A 20,576-nucleotide genomic window follows, 5' to 3' on the forward strand; every position below is an offset into this window, starting at 1 on the left:
AAACGGAGGAGCCTGTAAAGCCCTCAATACCAAATTAAGACTAGCATCAGGAAATAGCATCAGGAACTGGAAAAACCTCTGGAATAACTACATGAAGTTTAAAAACCGAATTTAAACGTTTACTGGTTTTAATATCAAGAGGACTAGTCTCCTCCATATCTAATGCAATCAACACCTCTTTTAATAAAGAACGAATATACTCCATTTTAAATAAATATGAAGTTTTGTCAGTGTCAATATCTGAGGCAGAATCTTCTGAACCAGATAGATCCTCATCAGAGATAGATAAATCAGAATGCTGTCGGTCATTTAAAAATTCATCAAATTTATGAGAAGTTTTAAAAGACCTTTTACGTTTATAAGAAGGTGGTATAACAGACAGGGCCTTCTGAATAGAATTAGAAACAAATTCTCTCACATTAACAGGAATATCCTGAACATTAGATGTTGAAGGAACAACAACAGGTAATGGACTACTACTAATGGAAATGTTGTCTGCTTAGAAAGTTTATCATGACAACTAACACAAACTACAGCCGGAATTACAGTTACCATAAGTTTACAACAAATGCACTTAGCTTTCGTAGAACCGAAATCAGGCAGCAGCATTCCAGAAGTAGATTCTGATACAGGGTCAGATTGAGACATCTTGCAATATGTAAAAGAAAAAAAAACATATAAAGCAAAATTATCAATTTCCTTATATGACAGTTTCAGGAATGGGAAAAAATGCAAACAGAATAAGCCTCTGGAAACCAGAAGCAAAAATACATGAAGACTTAAATAATGTCAAAAAGTCTGGCGCCAAGTATGACACCCACAACTGACAAAATATTTTTTGCCGCCAAAAACGTCTGCAACAAACACGAGCGTCATAGATGACGCAACTACGTGAAAAATCTCGGCGCCAACTAAGACGCTGGAAATACGTCAACAAACGTAATTCTCGTGCCAAAAAAGTCTTGCGCCAAGAATGACGCAATAAATTATAGCATTTTGCGCACCCGCGAGCCTAACAGCCCGCAATTTAGAAAAAAAGTCAATTGAAAAATTTCAGGTAAGAATTTTTTTTTTTATATATATGTGCATTTCCCAAAATGAAACTGACAGTCTGTAAAAAGGAAATATACTGATAAACCTGAATCATAGAAAATATAAGTACAAACATTATATTAGAACTTTACATTTAAAGTGCCAAACCATAGCTAAGAGTGTCTTAATAAAGGAAAACATACTTACCAAACGACACTCATCTACATAAAGTAGATAGCCGAACCAGTACTGAAACGAGAATCAGCAGAGGTAATGGTATATAAGAGTATATCGTCGATCTGAAAAGGGAGGTAGGAGAAGAATCTCTACGACCGATAACAGAGAACCTATGAAATAGATCCCCGTTAGGATGACCATTGCATTCAATAGGTAATACTCCCTTCACATCCCTCTGTCATTCACTGCACTCTGAGAGGAACTGGGCTTCAGCCTGCTGAGAAGCGCATATCAACGTAGAAATCTAGCACAAACTTACTTCACCACCTCCATAGGAGGCAAAGTTTGTAAAACTGAATTGTGGGTGTGGTGGGGGGTGTATTTATAGGCATTTTGAGGTTTGGGAAACTTTGCCCCTCCTGGTAGGAGTGTATATCCCATACGTCACTAGCTCATGGACTCTTGCCAATTACATGAAAGAAATACTCTTGAACCATTCAAAGATGGTGGAGGTAGGAAAATGATTGTTTGGCAGCAAGTGGTAAGATCAAAGCTTACTTTATTAAAAATATGTAAGCGCTGTATGTAAGAAGTTAAACAAGGTTTTACTTATCAAAGATAGGTGTTAAAAAAAGGAACATAGCAAACAAGATACCATTTTGTCATAGGTAAAGTTCTCAGTTAAATGCAAAACAGCTGTTAAATTCCTGGTATAAGTGAAAGATGAAAATTTAAAACATAAATTCTGTTTCCCGTTGCCACCAGCTATATAATATGTAGTTCTGGGTAAGGAGGTTTACTTTTTCTATATCTTATAGGTAGGGGAAGGCCAGAGTTTAGAAAATTGTCATTTATACTCTACATAAAAAGTATACACACACCTCTGTATGTTAATATGTCTTTTGTATGGGCGATGGGCACCGTAAGAAATCCTCACACATTTTTTTAATTCTCTTGTATTTAGTGATCACCGTTTTTAACATTGCTTAGAGGGACAGTTTTTGATGTCATTGCCAGGACTAAAAACTATAACAGGAGACCCCTTGCAAAAAGGTAATCTATAGACGTTTCATATGGATGTTGATGAGTATTTCACAGAAAAGTCTAAAAAAATATTTTTTATCCCACACCTTTATCTTATAATTTAAAATAGTTTATGTAAGTTGAAGAACCAATGGAAATATTTTAGTATACTGATATTGCTTTTATGAGAAGATACAATAAGCTTTTAAGATTTGAGGGAAAAAGTATATCTCAAAAGCTTATCTTTTAGTATGAAATTTAATCCATCACGAAATATCACAGGGGTAGCAATATTTTTGGCCATAACTGTAAATCATTAGATACATGAGTGGCATATGAGCCACTGCACACTTGCCATGTTAAGCTCTGAACCCCAAGTGCATTCCCACTCTAGAGCTGATTTTAAAAGGACATGAAACCCAAACATGTTTTATGATTCAGACAGAGCATGCAGTTTTAAACAACTTTCCATTTTACTTCTATTATCAAATTGCCTCACGTCACTTGATATTCTTGGTTTAAGAGCAGGGAGGTAAGCATAAGATGGCAGTAGTTTTGCTAAGAATGTTATAGATTTGCAAGAGCACTAGATGGCAGCACTTTTCCCTTCCATGTAGGGCTCCAAACATGTGTACGCTACTGTCACGGCTGTGCCTGGGATTGAACCTGAGACCTCTGCTGTTGATTCTTTCTCAGCCTGTTGCTTTGTCTCTGTGCCACTGGAGGCCTCTGGCTTAGGCTGAGAGTTTCTTTGTGCTGCTACCAGCACTGGCTAGCTCTCTGACTCCACCCGCTGGCAGCTTTCCTATCAACACTGCTATATAAGGCAGCCTCACAGACCACTCCCTGCCCTGAGATTGTGGTTTACCAACTTTGTTTGTGCCTCTGTCCTAAACCTGAATTCCTGTTGTTCGGCTGTTCTCCTGGTTCTTGTATTTGGCTTGTCTCCTGATCTCTCTTTTGGATCTCCCCAGTGTACTACAAAATATTGGACTACTTATCTTGTACTCTAACCTCGGCTAGACTTCCAATTTTCAGCTTCAGTACCAATCAAGTTCTGCAGAGGGTGTATGCCAAGTACCAATAACCATCTACTGTACCCAAGTTCTGCAGAGGGTGTCTGCCCAACTTCTGTATCCTGCTCAAGTCTTGGCCTCAAGTGGGCACTCCAGTCTCAGCTTCAAGTGGGCACTCCTTTCTTGGCCTTAGAGAGGGCACTCCTGTCTTTGGCCCAAGTGGACACTCCAGTCTTCGACTCCCTAAAATGGACACTCCAGTTCCTGGCCCTAAAGTGTGCACTCCTGTTTCTGGTCCTAGATGGCATATCAGACAGGATGATATTGTGTGTCCTTGTAACCCATAGTAGAAAAACAAGTTCCAGAACCTCCTTCTGGTCATCCAGGGGCGAAACTACAGGGGGTGCAGAGGTCGCAGGTGCGTCTGGGCCCCTGAGGGTGGGGGCCCAGAAAAAAAAATAATTTTTTTTTTATAATTTTTTTAAAATAATTTTTTTTTAATAAAAAACGTTAACCTACCAGTGCCTGCACTGATATCATGTGAGTGTGACATGACTATAGGGGTTAGTGTTTCTGTTTTACCCATTGGTGTTTATGTGTGTGTGTATGGTATGTGTGTATGTATGTATGTATGTGACTGTGTGTGTATTTAGGCATGTATGTGTATGTGTGTATGTGTATGTGTATGTTTGTGGAACCAGCAAATTACAGACCTTGTTACTACAGCATGGGGGTGCCGGGGGTAAACAGTGTCACTATACAGTACCACTATATACAGTACGGGGGGCTGGACCATGTCACTGACTACTGTGTTCACTTTATAAAGTACTGGGCGGGTAGGGTCAGGCCAGCCATCTCACCGGCAGATTACAGACTGTGTCACTAACTTACTATATACAGTACTGGGGGGTTAAATAGTGTCACTATATATATATAGTAATAGGGGGTCAGACTATCTCACAGACTGTGGGCATAGGGTACCTCCTTTTGCAGACATGTAATCTTGCAGAGGGATGCAGCACTCTTAAAATTGCAAAGCTTCTGAAGCGTGATCATCGAACAATCAAGCGTTTCATTCAAAATAGTCAACAGGGTCGCAAGAAGCGTGTGGAAAAACCAAGGCGCAAAATAACTGCCCATGAACTGAGAAAAGTAAATTGTGCAGCTGCCAAGATGCCACTTGCCACCAGTTTGGCCATATTTCAGAGCTGCAACATCACTGGAGTGCCCAAAAGCACAAGGTGTGCAATACTCAGAGACATGGCCAAGGTAAGAAAGGCTGAAAGACGACCACCACTGAACAAGACACACAAGCTGAAACATCAAGACTCGGCCAAGAAATATCTCAAGACTGATTTTTCTAAGGTTTTATGGACTGATGAAATGAGAGTGAGTCTTGATGGGCCAGATGGACGGGCCCGTGGCTGGATTGGTAAAGGGCAGAAAGCTCCAGTCCGACTCAGACGCCAGCAAGGTGGAGGTGGAGTACTGGTTTGGGCTGGTATCATCAAAGATGAGCTTGTGGGGCCTTTTCAGGTTGAGGATGGAGTCAAGCTCAACTCCCAGTCCTACTGCCAGTTTCTGGAAGACACCTTCTTCAAGCAGTGGTACAGGAAGAAGTCTGCATCCTTCAAGAAAAACATGATTTTCATGCAGGACAATGCTGCATCACACGCGTCCAAGTACTCCACAGCGTGGCTGGCAAGAAAGGGTATAAAAGAAGAAAATCTAATGACATGGCCTCCTTGTTCACCTGATCTGAACCCCATTGAGAACCTGTGGTCCATCATCAAATGTGAGATTTACAAGGAGGGAAAACAGTACACCTCTCTGAACAGTGTCTGGGAGGCTGTGGTTGCTGCTGCACGCAATGTTGATGGTGAACAGATCAAAACACTGACAGAATCCATGGATGGCAGGCTTTTGAGTGTCCTTGCAAAGAAAGGTGGCTATATTGGTCACTGATTTGTTTTTGTTTTGTTTTTGAATGTCAGAAATTTATATTTGTGAATGTTGAGATGTTATATTGGTTTCACTGGTAAAAATAAATAATTGAAATGGGTATATATTTGTTTTTTGTTAAGTTGCCTAATAATTATGCACAGTAATAGTCACCTGCACACACAGATATCCCCCTAAAATAGCTATAACTAAAAACAAACTAAAAACTACTTCCAAAACTATTCAGCTTTGATATTAATGAGTTTTTTGGGTTCATTGAGAACATGGTTGTTGTTCAATAATAAAATTAATCCTCAAAAATACAACTTGCCTAATAATTCTGCACTCCCTGTATAAAGGATTGCAATCCCATAGTCATCTGCAACAATAGTGCAATTATTATTATTATTATATATTATTATTATACTTTATTTATGAAGCGCCAACATATTCCGCAGCGCTGTCCATGGATACAATTAATTTAAATAAAACAATACAAGACTTACAAAAATTTACAAACACATACAGGAGGGATTGAGGGCCCTATTCCTGTGGGAACTTACAATTAGAAAATGCTATACTGCATTATTGCAGTTTCTTATGGCACCTTTCTGAGACTACTAAGTTTACGACATATAAAGAAGGAAGATTGAAGCAGTAAGAAAGAGAATAGGATAATAGTAGAAAAACATAACAAGAGGGTAGAACAAATCAGGAAATAATAAAGTGTGAAAGAGAAATACAAAAGGCAAGAAAGGGATAAACGTGCACAGACAAGAGAGAAACAAAAGCAGCTCTTTGGTAGTCATGGGGTTTAAAGAAAACATGCATTAAGAACGGATGGAAATAGATAGAGAAGTACTTATACAGAGGGAATGAGGTTGGCTGCCAGAATAAAGAGGGAGACGCACAAAGCCATAACAAAACAGAATGAGCTACACATAGGGAGACTGTCAATGAGGGAAAGAAAAGCACATGCAAAGGGTAAAAAAGACAATGCTAAATATTTTAACGGGCAACACAAAACAATCGCCACCCACAGCACTTGTACACGCTCCCCAACATCACAAGCTGCTTGAATCTAGATATCCAATGCCAGCTCCTGCTTCTAGCAGGCAGATGTGTATTTAATTTGTACGTTTATGAGTCATTTAGTCATTCCCTAACGAGTGAGCATACACTGCCATCCCCCGCTCCCTGCTGTGTTGTGTTCTATAAATACCGCACTAGTTAAAATAAATGGAGCAGGTAGGAGCCTGGAATGGCTTGTTTGGCTTTTTGGTGCATAGTCTATTTATTTTTATGGTAATAACCCTCTGGTGACTATATTTTATAAATTGTTTGGCTATTCCCATTGCCACATAACCACAGAATAACAAAAGGGAACAACATGGGGATTCTGTGCAAAGCCCAGTTCTAAAAACTTGTTCACACCAGCGGCAGCCAAGATTCTGTTACTCAGCACTTTGCACGGGCATAGAATTTAATGGCTGATAAGCAGCTTTACTCACTGATTGCATTCAGCTCCTTGTCAGGTTTTCTGTGCAGGCTTTTTTATATTCATCTAGCACTCTGTCTTTTTATTGTACGCTCATTGTATTCTAGACTGGATTTCCCGAAAAAGGCCAGAAAGCCTCATGCCTGTGATGGCAAGAGATTGAGCTGCCCTTTCTTTTGTCAATTGCTTGATTTCTCAGGTCTCTTATTCTTTTTTTCTGACTCACATTCTCTCTTGTTCTCTTCACCTTCCATTTCCCAATGAATGTTTAGTTAAAGGGTTATTCTAATATAAAAATAAAACCTTCCTTTTTATTTTTTAAATAAAGGACAAACAAAGGGTGCCAAATGGTATATTATCTATGATATATGGTTTTTAAAGAGAAGATAGTAAACAAGTCACATATATGTTGGCATTTATGTTTTAATCAGGCTTTCTGGGTATGAACAGCATCCCAGCTTGCTGGCAACCAGCCCACACAATTTTCCAACAGACCTTTGTGTATACATGTATTCACCAACCAATGAACTAATAAGAAAAAAGTCATTTAGGGCCACATAACAAGTGGAGCGCTAAATATCGCTTGCACACAAACGATATTAGCACTCCACTGTGTAATACCAGCACGCACTAATGTGCGCTGGTATTACAAGTTAAGCACTATGGGAACACGAGTTAACAAGAGTGCCCTTCCATAAGCTTTAATGGGAGCCTCGTTCTGATCCCGTCAGAGACAGCATCAGAACCTAAGCGCAGTGAAGGGGTAAGTAGCGCAGTCATGGCAACATTCTAAAATATATATGTATATGCTTATATACATATATATGTATGTGTTAATGTGTGTATAAAGGAACAAAAAGTCCTGCACACTGTGTGGAAAACTGAGTATGTTGCAATAGAATAGGTTCTTTATACCCTTTATGCTCTGTAGAATTACCAAATGCAAAATATATCCAGGTACAGTCAAATAGAGTAATGGAGGCTGACTTACCGCGTCCGGTCCTGGGGTGCGATCTAATGTGAATCCGGCCTTTGGACACAGGATCCTGCTGGTCCTTACTTGTAAAAGATCCCTTTCGATCCTGCGATGTCTTATCGCCCGTGGTGTCCAATTCTCTGTGAACCGGTCAGCAAACGTCGCCGCATAGATCACGCCCTCCTCAGACGCGTGCAGCTCACTCCATTGGCTATAGTTGGCAGAACATCACTGCCTGGTATGCCTTCTGATCCAATCCGGGTAAGAGGGGGGAGGAGGCACTCCACTGTAGGAGGTGCCTACGTCCGTGCTCACTGTGGGGGAATCCTCGGTTAACAGCAAAACAAAGTGAGAAACAGGAGCACCGGTAGATGTCTAAACAGCATTTATTCTCCAAAATAGCGCTGCATATATAAAGCAAAACGTTCATGCTGAATAAGTATATCTATAATCAGCGTGTTCGACAATGCTCTATGAACACTGACAGCAACTGGTTGGTCAATGGTGAGAAGAAGAGTGATAACAGCTGACGCGTTTCGGCTTCCCAGCCGTAGTCCTAGCTGATAAAAAGTTAAAACAAAGCGCCCTTTTTCAAGGGCAATCCCTCCTCTCATTGGCCAACCAGTTAAGCCAATCACTGGTCATTTACAAATGCAAGCAGACTATACACATATTGCGATACATCAAATTGGCTAACATATTTTAAAAATAATGTTCAGCTGACAAAAACAATCCTATATAATTTAAACTAAATTTAAATTAAATTTTCCTTACTATAAACACAATTGTTAACTGCTGCACGCATAACGCTCCCTCAAAAGCAATCTATTATGAACACAGAATAAGGGTGTGTGCTAAAGAGGGAAAGATAATAATAATATAGTAGTATATATATAAAGATAATAATCCTTAGTATACATATCTGAATCTGGGATGCTAGCTATTACTGATGTTTAAAGTTTAGGTTACAATAAATGTAGTGTATCCTATTGCTCTTAACGCAGCCCCATTGTTTTCTATGGGAAAACACTTCCTACGTCTGCACCTAACACTCTAACATGTACCCCGAGTCTAAACACCCCTAACCTTACACTTATTAACCCCTAATCTGCCACCCCCGCTATTGCTGACACCTGCATATTATTATTAACCCCTAATCTGCCGCTCTCTACACCGCCGTAACATACATTATAGTTATGTACCCCTAATCTGCTGCCCCTAACACCGCCGACCCCTATATTATATTTATTAACCCCTAATCTGCCCCCCACAACGTCGCCGCCAGCTACCTACAATAATTAACCCCTAATCTGCCGATCGGAGCTCACTGCTACTATAATAAATGTATTAACCCCTAAAGCTAAGTCTAACCCTAACACTAACACCCCCTAAGTTAAATATAATTTTTATCTAACGAAATAAATTAACTCTTATTAAATAAATTATTCCTATTTAAATCTAAATACTTACCTATAAAATAAACCCTAATATAGCTACAATATAAATTATAATTATATTGTAGCTATTTTAGGATTAATATTTATTTTACAGGCAACTTTGTATTTATTTTAACCAGGTACAATAGCTATTAAATAGTTAAGAACTATTTAATAGCTACCTAGTTAAAATAATTACAAAATTACCTGTAAAATAAATCCTAACCTAAGTTACAATTAAACCTAACACTACACTATCAATAAATAAATTAAATAAACTACCTACAATTATCTACAATTAAACCTAACACTACACTATCAATAAATAAATAAAATACAATTCCTACAAATAAATACAATTAAATAAACTAACTAAAGTTCAAAAAATAAAAAAGAACTAAGTTACAAAAAATAAAAAAATATTTACAAACATTAGAAAAAAATTACAACAATTTTAAACTAATTACACCTACTCTAAGCCCCCTAATAAAATAACAAAGACCCCAAAATAAAATAATGCCCTACCCTATTCTAAATTACAAAAGTTCAAAGCTCTTTTACCTTACCAGCCCTTAAAAGGGCCCTTTGCGGGGCATGCCCCAAAGAATTCAGCTCTTTTGCCTGTAAAAAAAAACCTACAATACCCCCCCCCAACATTACAACCCACCACCCACATACCCCTAATCTAACCCAAACCCCCCTTAAATAAACCTAACACTAAGCCCCTGAAGATCTTCCTACCTTGTCTTCACCATGCCATCTTCATCCAAGCCCAAGCGGGGGCTAGACATCCATCATCCGGCTGAAGTCTTCTATCAAGCGACGGCTGAAGAAGTCCAGAAGAGGCTCCAAAGTCTTCATCCTATCCGGGAAGAAGAGTAGATCTGGACCGGCAACCATCTTCTTCCAAGCGGCATCTTCTATCTTCATCCGATGACGACCGGCTCCATCTTGAAGACCTCCACCGCGGACCCATCTTCTTCTTCCGACGACTTCCCGACGAATGACGGTTCCTTTAAGGGACATCATCCAAGATGGTGTCCCTCGAATTCTGATTGGCTGAGAGGATTCTATCAGCCAATCGGAATTAAGGTAGGAAAATTCTGATTGGCTGATGGAATCAGCCAATCAGAATCAAGTTCATTCCGATTGGCTGATTCAATCAGCCAATCAGATTGAGCTCGCATTCTATTGGCTGTTCCGATCAGCCAATAGAATGCGAGCTCAATCTGATTGGCTCTAAATCTAGGCCTTATAATCTTGTCTGAATGGAAAGCTTTAGTTAATTAATAATAAACTGGCATTTGTTAAAAAATAAAATGGTCTAGTGAATCACAGCATTTATTTTTACACTAGACTGTCCCTTTAAATATTTATTTACACATTTTAACCCATTCCTGTCTAATACTTTTGTCTCTTTTCTCCCCCTCTCATTTCCCTATCCTGTTTCTCTCTTCCGCATTCTCTCTATCTTCCTTTGTCCCCTTTATCTATTCTACGTCACTTTCTTTACTGTCACAGTGTCACATACTTTTTCTTTATTTCTTTCTTTCCTCCATAGGGGAAATTGACATTTTCACATATTTATTTCACTGGGAGGTCAATGAGAATATTTTTTATAAATTCTACTAATCAAAACAGAAAATATATGTATTGTTTATAAAAAACACACACACATAATGCAGTAATGTTTTACAATTCTGCCTCTGTTTTGGCTTGCACTGGTGTCATTATATTCAAGTTAAACTGATGCAGTAGTGTCTGTTGTATTCCGCAACTTGCTGCAATTTGTCACAATTTGAGATATTTGTCCTGCACTCCCAATGGTTCTAAAACGAATAAGGCCTCTGACACCCAATCAAGCCCTCAAACCATGCCCACAGCCACCCTTACCTTTTATCCACCTAAAAAAAGTCCATGGTCTGATATAAATCTGTGTCCTGTATCCTTATAGATAGCTTTTCTGCTTAAAAGTAATGTTTCAATTAAATAATCATAGTGCTGAAAATGTTTTCCTTGATTCAGATATTTTTATTCTTGTGGTACAAGTTTGTACAGAATAATACATTTAAAGGAACATTTGAATGAAAAAAAAAAAAAAAATCTGTTAAAGCAAATTTTTATAACCTACAGGTTAAGTCTCACAAGCATTGCAGCTCCAAGGTAGGACATAGCTGGTGATTGGCTGGGGTTGTGTATCTGACTACTGGCAGACTGGCAATGTCCTGCTCATGAGCTCAAGGCTTGTGACTCCCAAGCAGGCCTTTAATATGTATTTAACCCATTTACAAGGTTAAGCAGGCACTTAGCTAGGGAAATGCAATCATTAAATGCTCGAATTAAAAGTTCTTGAAAATCAAAATTAAACTTTGGTTTAAGGGGTAGTTAATTGTTTAAAATTCGGAAGGTACCACATCCCGCCGTGGGGTGTGTGTGTGTGTGGTATTTTTACAGTGTGCATTTTTACAATGGGAATTACTTTAGAAAAGTACACTTTACCATGGGAATTACTTCAGAAAGGTAACTTGAGGGGGGGCACCATGGATAGGTTCCCAGCGGTGGTTGCGGCACCCAGGGCAGGTATTGGAACAGATCACTCTTTTCCAATATCATTCCCGGGCGCGACAATGCTCTGTTCCAATATTGTTACCAGGCGTCGCAACCGCCACTGGGAACCTATCCATGGTCCCGCACACGGCGGGATGTGGTACCTTCCAAATTTGGGATGCTAAACTACACCTTTACCTAAACTTTTATGGTTTAGATAGAACATGCAATTTTAAGAGTCTTTTAAATGCACTTCTATTATCAAATATACTTTATTCCCTTGGTGACCTTGTGTTGAAAGGGATACCTAGGTAGGCTCAGGAGCAGAAATGTACTACAGGGAGCTAGCTGCTGATTGGCGGCTACACATTTATGCCTCTTGTCATTGGCTCACCAGTTGTGTTCAGCTAGGTCTGAGTATCACATTGCAGCTCTGGAGCTGACTTTGAGTGATATTGCGAGTGGCGCGCTAACTGTTGTGCTCATGCGCTAAGGGGTATATCATGTCTCTTTGGAAGTTGCGTGCGTATTACAAGATTGGGTATCTGGATTTCACATTCCAATGTTTTACATAAATAAATATATATAAATAGAACATATTCTGATATGTGAACAATATTGGAATGTGAAATATTAATATTTCATGGCGGGTTAGCACACTTGAAAAAATGTGATCGGGTTTGCTCGACTTGGGTGTTTTTCTAACTTTCATGCTCCATTGATGTCTATGGGGGAATTTGTTAACACGGTTGTGATATTCTAACTAAGGCTTCTTGTGCACATTGGGTTAGCACGCGAGCATGAAGATTTTTACTTTCAACTTGTAATATGCGTGCTAACTGATGTGCACAAAGAAAAAAAAGTTGAGCGGAGTTAATGCGTGAGCAGGAGTGCAAACTACAGCTCCACTCGTAATCTAGCCCTTAATAAATTTAAACCCTTTGCAGGTTAAAACACATATGGGTCGATCACAATCCTTTAGAAATGGTTATCTAATGATTTTTCTACAAAATTAACCATTAAAGTCTATGGGGATTTTTGTTGATAAATCATTTGATGTGCTGTAAGTTACCCCATAGTTATATGCAAGCTATGTAGTGCTAAAATAAAATACTTTACCACACTTGTATGCCACTTTAATTGTAGCATATAGTTTTTGTATTACAATTACCCTATAGCTAAATGGGTGATTTGCAAAATCATCTAATTTTAGCTTCTCTGTGCATCTTGCAGCCAGCATTTTGTATAAACCGTATTCCTAAAATGATATGCTGGTTTCCTCCCGCTTTTGAACCTGAATCTCTTGAAAATTCAATAAGCATCAGCTGGTGAATGGAAAGAAGCTGAAATAAGATTTTTAAATCTATATGTCACAAATGATTTAATAATTTGTATCGTTAGATGTACATCAGAAATGTTGAGATACTAGCGTCTCTGTAATTGAAGACGCACAAATTAGCTGCATATCATCCTGTTGCTGAGCAATAGGATGTTTAAGTTGGCCAATCAGAGGTGAGCATTTAGAGGCGTGATGCTTTAAATACACATTATCCTGGTTGTCTTTATATTACTTTGGCTGATTGCCCAGTGTCCTTGTCCCTTTTGGGTCATACAATATATGAGTAATACCCTCAATGATTCTTGAAATCCAAGTGCAATGCCTTTGGAAACTAGGCAGAATCGAGGGAAGCCCTCCCCTAACCAAACTGAATTAATGTCATACTCCATAGGCGAGTGACAAATCAGACAAATAGATAAATCTGTAGCATTTTTATGATCTTTGCAGAATCTCTTTTAAGAGAAGTCTATTGCACATCAGTAAGTTAATTGATCTGTAAACCCTAATATTGGCAGCTGAATTTGTTGAAAGAGATCATTTAGAATAAAAATATAATAAGTAGATAACATTTGAATTTACAATGAATCCATCTCTATTTGAAAGCCTTTGTTTCTGTGTTGATGAAAGAGATATGCATTTTAGGTAAATGAGAGAAAAGATTGATGATGAGAAACAAGAGAGTTCAGTGCTGGAATGGGACCAAAAATAGGCCCGGGCATTTTAAGACAAAGCAGCCCACCCCTCAACCCCCACACCGTTTGTTATTTAACCATATACAAAACATGACAAGTATAATGTACTTATTTAAAGGGACAGTCTACTCCAGAATTGTTATTGTTTCTAAAGATAGATGATCCCTTTATAACCCATTCCCTGTTTTGCATAAGCAACACAGTTATATTTATATTCTTTCTTTCAAATGACACGGTGAGTCCACGGATCATCTTAATTACTGTTGGGAATATCACTTCTGACCAGCAGGAGGAGGCAAAGAGCACCACAACAAAAGCTGTTAAATACCCCTCCCCCTACCCACAATCCTCAGTCATTCTCTTTGCTTGTATCAGTTGCAAGGAGGGGTAAAGTCAGGTGTCCGATTCTTTAATCAAGAGTTTGTTATTTTTTAAGCAGAGCAAGTTTGCTCTGGTTTTCTTTGGGGTTTAGCCGTAGTCCATGTCAGTCTCTTCAGTAGAGCAAGTGGTGGCTTTTAAGCATTTGGGAACTAGTGGGGTATAATCCCCATTGGGCCTCCCAAGTAATTTCATGCTGCCCTTGGTTGAAAGTTTGAGTAAGTTTACTCAGCCTTTTCTTTTTTCCACAGGTCCATGTGAGGTAGGAAGCCCCTCTTATACCAAGTGAGCTGTCCTGCTGCCGGACAGATTTTTCCTATTTCTTTCCCTGTTTTGATATAGAATAATTTGCCACTTAATTCTGTCTAAATATACAATCAGCTTTCTAGGTTAACGGTTTATTGTATGGCAGTTTTGCAGGCACTGGGGATGTTTGGCTCAGTTTATTATGTCTTCACTTTAGTGTACAGGTTTGTGTTTGTGTATTAATGGCTACCAGGAGGTTTGTTAGGTCATGCCGACAATAGGAGGGCTTATCTGAGATAGCAAGGGCGTTTTTGGTGCCCTTTTAGCTGTTTCCTGTTGTTCCTGGATGTTGCAGCTCTGTTGCATAGCTTCTCAGAGGTGGTTCAGCGTTCTCTATGGTGCGGCTGTATGGGGGTACGGATCATTTTCTGACTTTGTTTCCGGCAGCAAGGAGGTCAGGTAGGCATCTCAGCAGAGCTTGCTGAGGTGTGGAGGCCGAGGTTGCCTGTTTTTTTTTGTGGGGCTGTTGCTCTGTTTATATTTAAGTTTCTGTCTGAATTTCAGGGACTATAACATTTGTGTCTCTTTTTGCATTCATTTTGTGAAAAATTGTTGCTGCAAGATATATTGTGCAGTTTATTTAAAGGGACATAATACTCATATGCTAAATCACTTGAAACTGATGCAGTATAACTGTAAAAAGCTGACAGGAAAATATCACCTGAGCATCTCTATGTAAAAAAGGAAGATATTTTACCTCACATTTTCCTCAGCTCAGCAGAGTAAGTTCTGTGTAAAAAGTTTTATTCAGCTGCAGCCCAGCTGCAGGTAAAAAAAGAAGAAGAAATGAACAGCAGCCAATCAGCATCCTCAGTGCTGAGGACATTAACTCTTTTACTGTGATCTCATGAGATTTGACTTAACTCTCATGAGATTTCATAGTAAACTTCCTTTAAACTGAATAGGGAAATAACATGGGAGTGCACAAGGCTCATCCCTTCGGCTGTCCCAGGTCAGACATACTGATATGCTGCTTAGAAGTCCTTTACAATGGGATGTGGCTACTGCAGAACTTTTGAGGTAAAATATCTTTCTTTTTACATAGAGATGTTCAGGTGATATTCTCTAGTTAGCTTTTTACAGCTATACTGCATCACTTTCAAGTGTTTAAACATTTGGGTATTATGGCTCTTTATGGATTTTCTAGTTTAAAAAAAAAGTCTGTTTAAAATTTAAGGGGGGGGGGGGCAGAGCCAGCTGGGCTAGCGAGTCCATGTACTTTTTAGGAGATCCCTGCTTCTGCACTATATACCTGTGTATTTTAGCACAATTGGGGAATCACACTCAACCTTGCTAGTACCGGACTGTTCTGTGAGTTACCCGGTCAGGATTGCCGGCTTTCTATTTAGGGAGACAGCAGAGAACGCTCTGTACAGCTGCACACGCTGTGTGCTGTTTTTGCTGAAGGGGTCCGGCAGCCATCTTAGAGTATGTGTACTGCACTTCACCGATCGCAGATGCGGTTTGCCCCTGTGACATGCAGCTTTCTCACGGACCTTCTGAGGTGGTAAGGAGTACAAAGAAGGGGACTTCCCCAAATAGGACATGTGGGCAGCTAACATACCCACACATAACCACACCATAGAGGCTCCATAATTACATCCACGTGGGGCCCTAAAATCACTGTAGCTACAGAGTTGAAAGCAGGGGCCAGTGCTGTAACAAGCATTATAAACTACAGTCTAGTGGCACACACACACACAGGAGGCCCTGCATAACAAGTTAAAGTGGAAGTTTTTGCCCTAACCTCTCTAGTGTCTTCTTTGGATACCCCTTCCCAGTATATCATGGAGGACTAAACAGTACCGATGTGGGAGTGGAGAGAGAGAGAGAGAGATCTTTTGGGCCCTAATACATCTTAATCCAGGGAATGATTAATAGCACATAAATTCCTGGATGTCCCATAGAGGTGCTTGATATACTATCCTAATTCTGGCCAGAACAATGTACTTGTATCTTTTATATCTTATACAGAGTGCTTCTTACAATAATGTCTCACTCTCAGAAAAAGAGAAACCAAAAGGGATCAATGTATTAAAGAGGACTGTTATGGATCATTTTACCACCCCTCATAATCCAGGGGATGAAAGGGACACACTACCCTCTAGCCATGAGTCATCTCCATGAATTGACTCTAAGACATTCAAAATTGGGAACAAAATAAAGTGACCCCTTCTTTTATTGTGAACTCCCTGAAGTAAATGTTGGACACTCATCACTCCTCATTCTCAGATCAGCTAAATTCTTCCCTGGCAGAGATTTGCAGGGACATAAATGCTACTAATGCCAGGATATATGTCCTAGATCGTAAGCAGGAAGACTTGAGTGTAGATCAGTCCAACTTATCAAGCTATACACAAAACTTGGCCATACAGATGTCAGACCTAGAGAATAAGGTTGCAAACCTAGAAAATAGGTTGCATAGAAATAATCTGCGAATTAAAAGTGTCCCTGAGGAGATCCCTAGCAAAGATATCAACAGATTTCTTTCTACTTGCCAATCCAATGTCAGAAAATGATAACCTTATCGACCGGGCCCATAGGGTCCCCAAACCAAGAGGCTCCTCATCTGAGCAGCCCAGAGACAACGTAGTGAGGCTTCACTTCTACACATACAAAGAGAGAGTACAAAGAGCACACCTTAGAAAACCTGTTCTACCAGAAACATTTAAAGATATTCAAATATTTTCGGATTTAGCGTCTTGCATGCTCCAACAACGCAGGTGATTTGGCGGTTACCCGTCTGTTACGGCAACACAATGTTAAATACAGATGCGGGTTCCCAATTAAACTGATTGTGTCCAGAGATGACCACACCTTCATTATTTCAGATGCTTCCCAAGGTTTGCAATTGGTCCAGTCCTGGAATCTTCATTCAGGTGATGACACCCCTTCAACTTTGTCCAAAGCTGGATCCGAAAATGTGCCTCAGGAGAGAGTGCCAGGAAACTCCCAGCCTGTTCACCCCCCAGGAGGGGGATCCTTGAGAGCAGGTGCCTCTAGCTGGGACCCCAAACCCCAACGGAAACAGCAGGAGGACTACACATAAGTTGCTCTCCATACACTCACCTGGTCCTCCTCATTTGGGATCATTTCTGAGGAATGTACAGAAGATGGCAGCTCAACAGAAGCCTCACGCAGATGAGTATTATATGACTTATTTTGCCGTTTTTCCTGTTATATTCAGTTTGAGTTCTATGTGTTGTTTTGTTTCTTGAACCCACATGATGCTTTGTATTATGGGCATTGACTTTTTCCCCCTCCGGGAAGGAAGAGAACATTTACAAGTCACCATAACAGTTGCATTTATTTTTTATCCATAAGACTTTGCTTTGGGTCTCCTAAGCACACCCACTTCTAGTATGTCATGTTTACATTGCCTCTAATTGAATGATGCTGTACCTAACTATGCACCTAATTTGCTTCTTTTGTCACGCCAGATAATGTTTGAAGTAAGTGTCAAACGTACCTAACTTACTTAATATGATTTTATTTAACTCCTTTCTCTGTTACTATATATTGTTTACTTTATGCACTGGTTATACAGGTTTATTCTACAAATGTTATCTGTTTATAATTTAATAGGAGTTGCTAATAACTCTATCCTGAAGCTTAAACCATATGTATAGGGACAGTCAATGAGCTGGGAATATTACTTACTCTGGCCCTGGTTGTACGAATTGACCTTTGGTCGGATTGTCCGAATCCTGACCCTGGAATATATCACCTCTTGTCCAGTACAGGGGGTCCCTTGAGACCTCATCATAATGTGCTTTCAGCACGCTCATTAATTTAAGGTTTCCTATACTTAATATACAACCATATTTTGATATAACTCCCAACATGGCCAGTACTCAGACCTCCCATTGAGTATTTTAAGTCAGGCCATTGGTTGATGCTACACCCATTCCAATCACTGTTAGTTAATGCTGTAGTTCTCTCTGATCAAAACAATGTTTATACCTGTTGGTTTTATGTGTTTTCATGTTTCTCACTTTGTTCACAGTGATGGTTTATTTGTGTGTGTTGATTTACTTCTGTTAATGTAATTGACATCCATTTTCACAGTTTTGCATAACCTGGATCTTCATGGTCCCAATGCCCCTGGATCCCTCTGTACCTCTCCCCCTATGTATCTATCTATCCACCTACTTATTTCTCTACTTTATTTTCTTGCCTGCCCTGCAGCTGAGTGCAGAACTGAGCTTTTCCCTTTCCTCTCTTTTTTTTTTTTTTTTTTTTTACTACCTCTGGCCTGGCTGCTCCATCTAGTCTCCCCCCACCTAGGCCTGAACCTACTCTACAACTAGCCTCTGTTTTTAATGCTACGATCCCCCCTATACCCGAATATCCTTGCAGCATAATTTTCTAAAAAGTTGAGGGGGGTCGCTATCCTGGTCCACAGGGATATCTCCTTTGAACAACTACATATAGAAGCCGACCCTCAGGGTCGCTAAATAATTTTGGTCTGTAGACTGGATGGAGTGATATACATGCTAGCCTCTTATTATAGCCCCAATACGAAACAAATTCGACACCTCCAAAAATTCCTTACCAAGCTACACAAAATTAAAGAAGGATCATTACTGGTGGCAGGTGATTTTAATATGGTCCTATACCCCATCGTAGACAAATGTATTCCCCAGGGGTGCAGTTTAGACAAAGCCACTTTTGTTACCACAAAACAATTCTATTCCCTCCTGGCTCAAGCAGACCTGTTTGATGTGTGGCGCTCTCAGATTTTACCTTGTATTCCCCAGTACATAACTCTTACTCTAGGATTGACTTTTTTTCTGTAGCTCTTGGGTTTTAGATCAGATATCAACAGCCCAAATAAGTTGCTGCACATGGTCTGACCACTCTCCCATTACTATTCAACTCCCACTAGCACCAACTACTCAATCTAGACCCCCATGGTGTCTCCAGGACTCTCTTCTCTCCATCCCAGGCCTTAAAGATACTATCTCTGAGGAAATGTTTCATTTTCTGCAGCATAATGACATGGGCGAAGTAGATGATTTTTGTTTATGGGGCTCCTTAAAAGCCTTCCTAAGGGGCCTTTTTATCAAAGTACAAAGCCAAACTCATATAAAATCTACTGCGTCTCTAGCTCAGTTACATAAGAGAAAACAAGAAACTCCTCGGCACTCCAGTTACATAAGACCCTTAGATCTCTCATCAACCAACATATGTCCTTGCTAAACCCTTCCCTCATACCTCTCATTGAGACCACTAGGAACTCTATCAGACTTTTGGAGAATGTCTTCGGGCTAATAGGTGACTTTTTTTTCCATAAAGGGAATAGACCAGACTTTCTTTTGGCAAGAAAATTAAGAAACCGTACAGCCCAATCGCGAATCCCTAATCTTTTCAGGGGGGAGCTAAGATCACTAATCCGAAAGATATAGGGGGAGAGTTTGCCAGTTAATACTCACAACTTTATAACTTACGGGTGGAGCAGCCCCAGAATATGCCCTGTGGTGACTCTATCCAGAACTTTTTGTCTGAACTGAGCCTCCCAAGTTTATCACGGGAGCAGATAGAAATGTTTAAATCCCCATTTACATGTTACCCCAATTACCTCAGCGATCCTAAAGCTGAAAAATCGCAAAGCCCCTGGACCATATGGGTACACCGTTCTCTTCTATAGGTCCTTTGTACACCAGATCTGTCCTGTCCTGGTGAGAGTGTTTAGCAAGGCAGGAGTCATAGGCTCTTTCCCTGAGGAATTGTTACAGGCCACAATTGTCACCCTGCCAAAGCCGGGCAAACCCCCGGATAGCTGTCCCAATTTCAGGCCCATTTCTTTATTGAATGTTGACTCTAAAGTGTACACCAAGGTGCTAGCTAATCGAATGAACGTTATTATCCCTCAATTAATAGACCCCGACCAGGTCGGATTCATGTTGGGCTGGGAGGGCCTGGATAACACCAGGAGGCTTCTCAACATTTTCTTGGAGACCAGTCAGCTCGGTCAGCCTTGTGTCACTTTATCTCTCGATGCTGAGAAGGCCTTTGACCGAGTCGATTGGCTTTATCTGAGGGAGGTGTTGTTGACATTTGGATTTCCCCAAAGTTTTCTTAATACGATTATGGCTCTATATTCCTCCCCTTCGGCAAAAGTTAGTGGGATAAGTTTTTGCTCCTCTAGCTTCAAAATTTCTTGGCAGGGTTGTCCCTTGTCTCCGCTGCTCTTTGCCCTTGTGATAGAGCCA

The 20,576-nt window shown here is 40.0% G+C and overlaps 1 protein-coding gene across 1 annotated transcript in view; it reads left to right on the forward strand.

Moving 5' to 3' along the window:
* Positions 1–2,177: 2,177 nt before the first annotated feature.
* Positions 2,178–20,576, forward strand: part of CPO (carboxypeptidase O) — a 445,436-nt gene continuing 427,037 nt past the window's right edge. The window contains exon 1 of the mRNA XM_053698643.1: positions 2,178–2,262. The gene's annotated coding sequence lies outside the window, so the exon portion shown is untranslated. The remainder of the gene's footprint in view (positions 2,263–20,576) is intronic.

The sequence above is a fragment of the Bombina bombina genome, chromosome 1 (assembly GCF_027579735.1).
Source record: "Bombina bombina isolate aBomBom1 chromosome 1, aBomBom1.pri, whole genome shotgun sequence".
Classification (NCBI taxonomy): Eukaryota; Metazoa; Chordata; class Amphibia; order Anura; family Bombinatoridae; genus Bombina; species Bombina bombina.